The sequence below is a fragment of the Lontra canadensis genome, unplaced genomic scaffold (genome assembly GCF_010015895.1).
Source record: "Lontra canadensis isolate GAN:19392208 unplaced genomic scaffold, GSC_riverotter_1.0 scaffold63, whole genome shotgun sequence".
In the NCBI taxonomy this organism is placed as follows: domain Eukaryota; kingdom Metazoa; phylum Chordata; class Mammalia; order Carnivora; family Mustelidae; genus Lontra; species Lontra canadensis.
This window is the reverse complement of record NW_022631057.1, coordinates 169086-177867: the sequence shown is the minus strand read 5'-3', so window position 1 is coordinate 177867 and position 8782 is coordinate 169086. Positions and strand designations below refer to the sequence as shown.

The following is an 8782-nucleotide window of genomic DNA, read 5'->3' as shown; positions in this document are numbered from 1 at the left end:
CAGAGAAATTTTGAAAACGAGTCCAAATCGTTAATTGCCTGTCAATTTGATTTTGCTCTCCACATTGAGACAAACTTGACAAGCTTGTCAGAAAACCTATAGCCTCCTTGATTTTCTTCTACTTACTTTCTCAAAGAGTTCCCTTCCTGTATACCCAAACATTTTAAATCTTTTCTATTTCTCCTAACCTCCCAAATTCTGGGCATCAGGGTTTTGGTGGTTTTCATTTTTTCTGTTTTCTTAGCCAGAGTGCTGAGAATAAGCTTATCTCCTCTTATTCCAACGGGCCTGAGGTCTGCCCACCTGGGGAGTAAAGCAGCCTCAAAGCCTACCTGTTAAGTACAAAGCATAAAAGGAACCAAATCATGTTTAAAAATTAAACCTCAGGAATTATTCTATACCCTTTCTAGGGCATGTACTTCCAGGTTCCCTGAGCCAGTACCTGGGTGTCTGAGGAAAAACTTTCATTTTTTAGTTTAAGGAAGAGCACTTCTAGTTATGTGGAGGTTTTTCAACCCTACTGGAAAACCCTCTGCATGTAAGTCTGTCTAACCAAGAATTTCTGTTGAACTCTTAAATTTCACTTAAAAAGTGAATCAGCCTTCCCGCCAAGTATATAAATTAACCCTAGGATCAAGTTCACATATCTCATAGCTACTTATAATACGAGTCTACACAGTTAAGCAACATGGAGGGTATGGCAACTGTTGTTTGTGCTAGTGATGTGGAAGCAATATAAACAACTAGTCTGGATGGTCAGGACATCTGAAAGGCCCACAGACAATCACATAATTTAATTCTTTTCAATTTCATTGTCTGTGTGAGAGAGGGGATGCTGGACAAAGTCTACAAGATTGGCTTTATACCAGGGTTTCCAAATGTGAGTGATCATAAAAATTATCTGTGAGCTTTATGAAAATGCTTTCTAAGCCTCATCTCACACACCTGAGTCAGTTGTAGGACTTTGAAATTCATATAATTTGAAAAGCACTCTGGTTGATTAGTGATCAGCTAGGATTTTGAGAACCATTACTTTAATTTCTTTTCTTATATAGTATGAAATAATTATTAAATTAAATTAGGATGATAATATATCAGATTATAACTGACTACATGACTAAACACAGTGGTTTTGCATAATGACCAAAATAATGTTGGCAAAGTCAGAAAACTTTTACTTAAGTTATTTAGGGGTTCGTGGCTGATTGTAAAACTAGCCTAACTCTGGAGGGATTTCTCTGCTTAGACTGCTCTTCCCTCTCCCTAACATACCCTTCACTTGAGTAAATTACTTTATTCCCCAATAAAATATCTTTACTGTTATTGTTAGATTGTATAAAGAAGTGTATGCATGGCAAAAAATTTAAACACATAAAGTAAAACAAACAAACAAACAAAAAAGTAAACATGATTTCAAACTCAACCATGTTCAGATAACTCCCATTAATTTTGGATCCATCATTTCATGTCTGGGCTTGTTCTGTTCAACATTCTATCATGGTATCTTCTGGAAAAACAAAATGGCTTATGCGGTGTGGGGATTGCCCTTCTCTAATTTAGAGTTTTCTTTGGGAATATTTATGGTAGTACCATCTCTTGTTCATGCACTATACCAGGAAATCAAAGAAGGCTTCAAACATGGTCTCCACAAACTGACTGGACTTGTAAGTCACTGAGATGGGCACCTAGAGAAACTCAGGAAGCTCATTTTACCTAGAAAATGGGGACTCAGAAGTTTATGAGATGTTAGACGAAAGGATAGGAAAGTTAGATGATCTTGAAAATGAAATAAAAATGAAATATAATTTAAGGTGATTAAATTAATTTTTGAAATTACATGACAGTTTGAGAAGAATCCCTACGATGTTGCAGACAAGGGCCTTGTTCATAGGGCTTTTCACCAGAAAAAGAGAAGAGAACTGAGATTTGGTTGCCTTCTAATTCACGCTGTCACATCTCTGCTCACTCACTCAAAAGCAGAGCCAAACAGTGCTAATGGCTCACACCGCCTGGGCATCTGACAGGGTTACTCACTAAGCAGTACCCTTGGGCCCAGGTGCTAGAAACGCTCTTTTAAAGCATCTGCAAGGTGTGGAGCAGAGTAGAGCAGAATGAGTTGAGCAGAGCCTGTGCCCTGTCCCTCCTGACACACCCCCTGTGGTGCCCTGACGAGGTCTTGGTTTAGCACAGCCTTTGGCTTCTCTCACTCCTTATTCCTTCTTTGGAGTTGTCTGTCTTCACTGGTGTTTGCGTGATCCCAGAGCTGCTGGATCAAGAAATAAAGTCATCTCTGAAAGGTGGAAAAACCTGAAACAGGCATCATCTTCAGTTTTCAGAAGTTGAAGATGGTCTTCAATCAGCCATGTAACTAGTTCTGGTGAAAAGTATTCAATGCTTCAAGAATTTCATTTTCTTAAATTTTAGGTGTTTGGGGCTGGGAAATGGGAGATTTAAGAGTCCCCTTCTTCTCTCAAAGGTGTAGAAATTGTGACTTTTAAATCCTGCAATAAAATAAAATAGATATCAAGTCACAATCTAAATATATATTTATATAACTTCTATAGATTAGATTATTATTAGAAATATTAACTTCCTCCCTAGCCTCACTTCTATGAGTATAGCATACTTTCGAATACCTTGACTTTGTCACTCCCTTTGGCCAATAATGACAATGTACCAGTTTCAAGCCGAGGCTTGCAGATGCCTCTCATATCTCCTATTGACCTCTTGGGATTCTGCTATTACAAAGAAAAGCTTGTCTTAACCCTCCTACTGATCCCACTTTGTGCAAAACCTCTGCTGGTTCAGTCAAGCCCAGCTGTAGAAGATACGCTTATTGCTCTATGTCAATGAGAGTTCACAACTCTTTATTTATATATTTTTTAAGAGTGAGAGTGAGCATGAGTGGGGGCAGGAGGTGGAGGGGCAGTGGGAGAAGCAGACTCCCTGCTGAGCAGGGAGCCAGATGTGGGGCTCGACCCCAGGACCCTGGGATCATGACCTGAGCCAAAGGCAGATGCTTAACCCACTGAGCCACCCAGGTACCCTGAAAATTTGCAACTCTGTTATACAACTATATATAGGTAATGAAAAACATTTTTAAAAATAATAAACTGTACAGTATTATCCATACATGCATAAACACCATGCTTTTTCAGATTTTGTGGTTGATTTTTGTTTGCTTGCTTACTACATCTCTGCTATTTTCTGTACCATATCCTCTTCTCCAACCCTCATGTATCCAATGTTACCAATCTATATCTTTTATACTTTTTGTCATTTCTGTATAATTATATACAAATATATAAACACACAGATAAAGGAGGATTATAATTTTTTGTTTTACAGAAATAGGATTATATTACAACTGTGAGGTATCATGAAGGATAAGTGCAGACCAAAAATATGCCCTTATTAAATAAAAATGAAGTCATCAGGGTGGGCCTTAATTGTATCCATATAAGAAGAGAAAATTTGGATACAAGCACACAGAGGGAAGAATATGAGAAGGCATAAGTAGAAGACAGCCATCCACAAGCCCAGGTGAGAGGCCCAGGAAAAAAAAGCCCTGCTGACATCTTAATTTCAGACTTCTAGCCTCCAGAACTGTGAGAAAATAATTTGTTTAAACCACTTGATACTTTGTTATGGCAGCCTTAGCAAACTAATATAGATGGATAGGAGAAACCCATTAAAAGACATAGGAAAGGGGCGCCTGGGTGGCTCAGTGGGTTAAAGCCTCTGCCTTCCGCTAAGGTCATAGTCTCAGGGTCCGGAAATCAAGCCCCGAATTGGGCTCTCTGCTCAGCAGGGAGCTTGCTTCCAGCTTTCTCTCTGCCTGCCTCTCTGCCTACTTGTGATCTCTCTCTCTGTGTCAAACAAATAAGTAAAATCTTAAAAAAAAAAAAAAAAAAGACATAGGAAAAAGGGTACTTATACATTGCTGGTGGAAATGTGAGTTCTTTTTTTTTTTTTTTTGAAATGTGAATTCTAACAGCCTTTGAGGAAAACAATTTAGCTATTAAAAATTTGTTTCTGGTTCTTTTGCCACTATAACAATGCAATTAAAAATATATACATGCTTTTATCCTCACTGAATAAGACTTTATTTCTATGGACAAATTCCCAAGAATGGAAATGCTGGCACTGGATCATTAAAAACAAACAACAACAACAACAAAAAACCTTTTCTTGTGGGTTCCCCAGAGTCCTACTCTTCCTACGATTACTCTATAAAATTGCTGCTCTCAAAATATTTCATTTCCTAAAACTCAAGCAGTATATTAAATAGAAAATCACTTAGGAAAATCACTGTCAACAAAATAAAAGGTAGCACAACTCTGTAACAATGCAGTTTGTATTCATATTCTATTGTTGCATAACAGATTACTACCAATTCAGTGGCTTACAGGAACACATATTTCACGGATTTTGTGAGTCAGGAGAGTAGGGATGGCTTGGCTAGGTCCTCTGTAAGGCTGAAGTCAAGGTGTTAGCTGTGCTGTGTTCTCATGTGCAGGCTCAACTGGGGGAAAATCTGCTTTTAAATCAGTTTCAGCTGTTGGCAGAATTCAGTTCTTTGTGGTGGTAAGACCAGCTTCTTCCTGGCTGGAGGCTGGAGGCTACCTGTGGTGCCTTGCCATGGAGGTTTCCCCAACTATGCAATTTCCTTCATCAGGCCAGCAAATAGTGAGTCTTACTAGCAAGACAGTCTTATACAACTTAATCACAGGAGTCCATCACCTTTGTCATATTTTATTAGTTAGAAGCAAGTCAGAAGTCCTGTCTATACTCAAGGGGAGGGGATTTCACAAAGATGTGAACACCAATTGACAGAAATTATGAGAGCCATTTTATAATCTGTCTGCTACACAGAATTAAAGCTGTCCTTATCTGAGAGTTAAGACATACATTCTCTTTTCTTGGTACTCTATTAATCAGACTTATCTGAAGTCAGTGTGCCTGACTTCCCAAAATAAGTCGATAAAGATACCTGGTATTTCTTGCTCCTTTCCTGGACTTTCTATGGCCTGATGTTGAGTTCACTGGCTTTGTTATGACTAAATTCAAATCTGCACTGGATATATTTTTCTGCATTGTCAAAGATTATTTGACCATAGAGTCGCAGGTCTGTATCTGGACTCTCTACTCTGTTCCATTGGTCTATGTGTCTGTTTTTGTGACAGTACCATGCTGTCTTGGTGATCACAGCTTTGTAATAAAGCTTGAAATCAGGCAACATGATGCCCCCAGCTTTGTTTTTCTTTTTCAACATTTCCTTAGCAATTCAGGGTCTTTTCTAGTTCCATTACAAATTTTAGGATTGTTTGTTCCAGCACCTTCAAAAATGCCAGTGGAATTTTGATTGGGCTGGCACTGAAGGTATAGATTGCTCTGGGCAGTATAGATATTTTAACAATGTTTATTCTTCCGATCCATAAGCATAGGATGCTTTTCCATCTTTTTTCGTCTTCTTCAATTCCTTTCATGAATGTTCTGTAGTTTGACAAAGCAGGAAAAAATATCCAGTGGAAAAAAGACAATCTCTTCAATAAATGGTGCTAGGAAAATTGGACAGCTATGTACAGAAGAATGAAACTCGGCCATTCTCTTATACCATACACAAAGATAAAGTCAAAACGGATGAAAGAACTTAATGTGAGACAGGAATCCATCAAAATCCTGGAGGAGAACATAGGCAGTAACCTCTTTGACTTCAGCCACAGCAACTTCTTTTAAGACACATCTCCAAGACAAAGGAAACAAAAGCAAAATTGAACTTTTGGGAATTCATCAAGATAAAAAACACTGCACAGCTAAGGAAACAGACAAAAAACAAAGAGGCAACCCACAGAATGGGAGAATATATTTGCAAATGAATGACACTATAGACAAAGGGCTGATATCCAGGATCTATAAAGAACTCCTTAAACTCAGCACCCAAAAAACAGATAATCACATCAAAAAAATTGGCAGGACTATGCAGCCATCAAAAGAAATGAAATCTTGCCATTTGCGACAACGTGGATGGAACTAGAGGGTATCATGCTTAGCGAAATAAGTCAATCAGAGAAAGACAACTATCATATGATCTCCCTGATATGAGGGAGAGGAGATGCAACATGGGGGGTTAATGTGGTAGGAGAAGAGTAAATGAAACAAGTTGGGATTGGGAGGGAGACAAACCATAAGTGACTCTTAATCTCACAAAACAAACTGAGGGTTGCTGGGCAGAGGGGGGTTGGGAGGGGGGGCGTTATGGACATTGGGTAGGGTATGTGCTATGGTGAGTGCTGTGAAGTGTGTAAACGTGGAGATTCACAGACCTGTACCCCTGGGGAAAAAAAATATATATATATGTTTATAAAAAATAAAATTATAAAAAAAAGAAAATCGGCAGGAGACATGAACAGACACTTCTCCAAAGAAGACATACAAATGGTTAATAGACACATGAAAAATGTTCATCATCATTAGCCATCAGGGAAATTCAAATCAAAACCTTACTGATATACCACCTTACACCAATTAGAATGGCCAAAATTAACAGGACAGGAAAGAAGTGTTGGAGAGAATGTGGAGAAAGGGAACTCTCTTACACTATTGGTGGGAATGCAAGTTGGTGCAATCACTTTGGAAAACAGTGTGGAGATTCCTCAAAAAATTAAAAATAGAGCTACCTTATGACTCTGTAATTGCACTACTTGATATATACCCCAAAGATATAGACGTAGTGAAAAAAAGGACCATATATACCCCAATGTTCATAGCAGCAATGGCCACATCACCAAACTGTGGAAAAGAGCAAAGATGCCCTTCAACAGACAAATGGATAAAGAAGATATGGCCCATATATACAACATAATATTGTGCTTCCATCAGAAAGGATGAATACCTAACTTTTATATCAACATGGACAGGACTGGAGGAGATTATGCTAAGTGAAATAAGTCAAGCAAAGAAAGTCAATTATCATACGGTTTCACTTACTTGTGGAGCATAACGAATAACATGGAGGACATTAGGAGAAGGAAAGGAAAAGTGAATTGGAGTAAATCGGAGGGGGAGACAAAGCATGAAATACTGTGGATTCTGAGAAACAAACGGATGGTTTTGGAAGGAAGGGGGGTGGGGGAATGGGTTAGCCTGGTGGTGGGTATTAAGGAGGGCATGTATTGCATGGAACACTGGGTGTGGTGCATAAACAATGAATCTTGGAACACTGAAAAAATAAAAATTAAAAAATAAATAAAAATTCATATCAGCAGACATTTGTTTTTTTGTGTGCGTTTTTAAAAGATTTTATTTGTTTATTTGAGAGAGAGAGAAAACACAAGTGGAGGGGGGCAGGTGCAGAGGGAGAGGGAGAAGCAGACTCCTCACTGAGCAGGGGGCCTGTCATGGGGCTTGATCATAGGACCCCAGGATCATGACCTGAGCTGAAGGCAGATGCCTAAACTACTGAGCCACTCAGGTACCCCCAAATCAGCAAACATGTGTCAAGTATCTTCTAGGTAATCATTTTTTCAGAGGTTCTGAGAGGTCTGACCACTTCCATTTTTGAGGTACTATTATACTAAAAATTTGAAGGAATTTCTAATAAGGGTTTTCTAAGGAATTTCTAATAAGGATTACAACATTGTTAAATATTTTAAATGGGAATTTAAGAACTAAAAAATATAGTATCTGAATTAGAAAAAATTCCCTGGGCAGATTTAATAGTGAAACAAAGTTGAGAGCCAAGTAAGTTAGATCAATAGAAACTGCCCAATATGAAAAAACAGAAAGAAAATTTTGAAAAAATTAACAGAGCCTTAGGAATCTGAGAGACAATATCAAAAGGGCTGATATAAGGCAACTAGAATCCCGCCCAAAAAGGAGAGAAAGGGTAGAAAAAATATGCAAGGAAATGATGGAAATAAAACTTCCCAAATTTGATTAAATATATATTTACATACTCAAGAAGCTTAATAAACCCCAATGAGAATAAATACAGGGACACCTGACTGGCTCAGTTGGTAGAGCATGTGACTCTTGATTGCAGGGTCATGAGTTCAAGCCCCATGTTGATCATGAAAACGAAATGAGATACTACCTCACACCAGTCAGAATGGCTAAAATTGACAACTCAGGAAACAACAGATATTGGTGAGGATGTGGAGAAAGAGGAATCCTCTTACTTTGTTGGTGGGAATGCAAACTGGTGCAGCCACTCTGGAAAATCATACAGAAGTTCCTCAAAAAGTTAAAAATAGAGTTACCCTATGACTCAGTAATTGCACTACTAGGTATATCCGAAGGATGCAAAAGTGCTGATCTGAAGGGGTACATGCACCCAATGTTTATAGAAGAAATGTCCATAATAGCCAAACTATGGAAAGGTCCCAGATGTCCATTGACAGATGAATGGATAAAGAAAATGTAAGTGTAATATATATTACACTTACAGATATATCTAGATCTAGATATATCTAGATCTAGATATATCTAGATATATCTATATATATATCTCAGCCATCAAAAAGAATGAAATCTTGCCATTTGCAAAGACATGGATAGAACTAGGGGCATTATCCTAAGCAAAGTAAGTCAGTCAGAGAAAGACATATACCATAAGATTTCACTCATATTTGGAATTAAGAAACAAAACAGATGAACATAGGGAAAGGGAAAGAAAAATAAGATAAAAACAAGGAGGGAGACAAATCATAACAGACTCTTAACTAGGGAATAAAATGAGGGTTGTTGGAGGAGAGGTAGGTGGGGGGAGGAGGTAACTGGG

General features: G+C 38.2%; 1 long non-coding RNA gene across 1 annotated transcript in view; it reads right to left on the bottom strand.

The window, feature by feature from the left end:
• Nucleotides 1-2359: 2359 nt before the first annotated feature.
• The window catches only part of LOC116879707, a 42733-nt gene continuing 36310 nt past the window's right edge, over nt 2360-8782 (bottom strand). The window contains exon 4 of the long non-coding RNA XR_004385085.1: nt 2360-2501. This is a non-coding gene — a long non-coding RNA (uncharacterized LOC116879707). The remainder of the gene's footprint in view (nt 2502-8782) is intronic.